The sequence below is a fragment of the Paroedura picta genome, chromosome 12, assembly GCF_049243985.1.
Source record: "Paroedura picta isolate Pp20150507F chromosome 12, Ppicta_v3.0, whole genome shotgun sequence".
Lineage (NCBI taxonomy): Eukaryota > Metazoa > Chordata > Lepidosauria > Squamata > Gekkonidae > Paroedura > Paroedura picta.
The window spans coordinates 36,393,309-36,395,357 of record NC_135380.1 but is presented as its reverse complement, the minus strand read 5'-3'; the positions used below and the strand labels follow the sequence as shown (position 1 = coordinate 36,395,357).

Below are 2,049 nucleotides of genomic sequence, written 5' to 3'. Positions count from 1 at the left end.
CTAGACTATAAATACATTAAGCTTGATTTAAGGCCCCAATGCAGTATTTTAAAAAATACCCACATATTTCACATGAGATGTAGATCAGACTGCTGATTCTGTCCCTTGCTTCTCTCCCCCTTGGGAAAATCGCCATTGACAGCAGAGGCAAGCCAACAAAATGGCTTCTGTTCCAGTTTCCTTTTCTCCTCGGGAAGCTCCTGAGTTTCTCCATCTGAGATTTAGCTCATCAGTGACCAAATATGAATGAGCCGGTCCCCTCTGGAAATGTTTCTACAAAAAGGTCAATGACATCCAGATTAAAGCAAGCGGGGATCAATTTCACTGCATCTGAAACAGGCTGGGCTCAATTTTTCACCTAATACAGGGGAGCTAACCATGGCCAAAAGTAAATGGATTGAGCTGATGGGTTCAGGTTGCAGCGGAGCAGACTTAGATTGGATCTCAGGAAATGCACCCTAACAGGGGAGAAATTGTATAATGGAACAAGTTGCCCAGGGACAATGAATCACCAATCTATTCACTGCTCAGGACAGGAAAATTGTCCTGGTATATATCTGGCTGGGGGTTAGAAAATAGAGTCCTTTTTGGAAATACCGAGATGACAGATATTGTTATTGATACATACTGATTTATATCTATAGATAGATGGATATAGCTCTATATCTATAGATAGATATATCAATACATTATTATTATTACTATTATTTAATTATCTCTTTAGATATATAGAGCACCCTTTCCCTATGAGCAGACTTAGGGCGGTGAACAATGTATGTTCAATAGTACTTTAAAATCTAAATTTAAACAATTATAAAATAAATTCTAAGAATTCTGCCCATAGGTGTAGAAACCAGAATCCAGGGTGGGAGTACGATACAGGACAGAGACCAGTTAGATGTTGATGTTTAATGCTTCACAGGCCTTGATCATAGGCCAGGTGGGAAAGCTCCATTTTACAGGCCCCGTGGAACTCTGTGAGCTGTGATAGGGCTCTGATATTTTCTGGGAGCTCATTCTACCAGGCAGGAGTCACAGCCCACAAAGCCCTGGCTCTCGTTGAGGCCAGCCAAATCTCTCTGGGGCCAATGACCACTAGTCCATTTGCGTTGGCTGAACACAAAGCTCTTCTGGGGAGGTATAGAGCAGTGGTCCCATAGGTGCACAGACATGACAAAATTCCACAGCAAAGGAATTCTGATTTGGGTTAGATCTTTTGGAAGAGGAACAGCGATGGAAGTCACTTCCATCAATGCCCTTTCACTTCTAGGTCTATCTTCAAAGGCTCTGCTAAATGAGAGAAGCAAAAGGGGTCTCTGGGTATGCCCAGAGATGCATTCCCATCAGAAAGTGGACCACAGCTTATGAAGACTTGGCAAGGGCAGCCCTGCATGTAGCCCTAGACATCTCTGTTCTACATCATGACCTACTTCCATTCTCCATTTCTTCATATGTTATGCGAACATGCCTTGACAGATCATTGGACCCGGCATTGTCTACTCAGACTGGCAGCAGTTTCAGGAGTCCAGAGCTGATCCTGGAATTTACTGTGGTCTTACAGAGCTAGGGCCTCGCTTCTCCCAAGGAGACATGAACCCATGGATCTGTCTTATCCTGAATCAGACCCTCGGCCCATCAAAGTCAGCATTGCCTACTCAGACTGGCAGCTACTCTCAGGGATCTCAGGCAGAGCTATTTTGCATCATCTGTTGCCAGATATTTTAACTGGAGATACCAGGGATTGAACCTAGGACCTTCTGCATGCCAAGCAAGTGCTCTTCCACTGAGCCACACCCCCTCTCTCATGTATAAACATAGGAAGCTGCCTGATCCAGAGCAGCTGGCTTCGTATTGTGTACTTTGGCTGGTAGCAGCTCTCCAGAGGTTCAGGCAGAAGCGTCTTTCCAAGCCCTGCTCCCTGATATCCCGTGGACTGAAGATGACAGGTCTTAAGCTTGCAAAAAGTATGCTCTGTGCCTGTCTGCAATCTTCCCCCGCCATTGAAGAGTTAACTGCTCAGGGCCAAAAGAGGTTTGAAAGGCAGGTGAA

At 44.8% G+C, this 2,049-nt stretch overlaps 1 non-coding gene across 1 annotated transcript; it reads right to left on the bottom strand.

Moving 5' to 3' along the window:
• Window positions 1–1,726: 1,726 nt before the first annotated feature.
• TRNAA-GGC (transfer RNA alanine (anticodon GGC)) lies at window positions 1,727–1,798 on the bottom strand. The gene has a single exon. It is a non-coding gene; the product is annotated as a tRNA-Ala (tRNA).
• Between the last annotated feature and the right edge of the window lie 251 nt (window positions 1,799–2,049).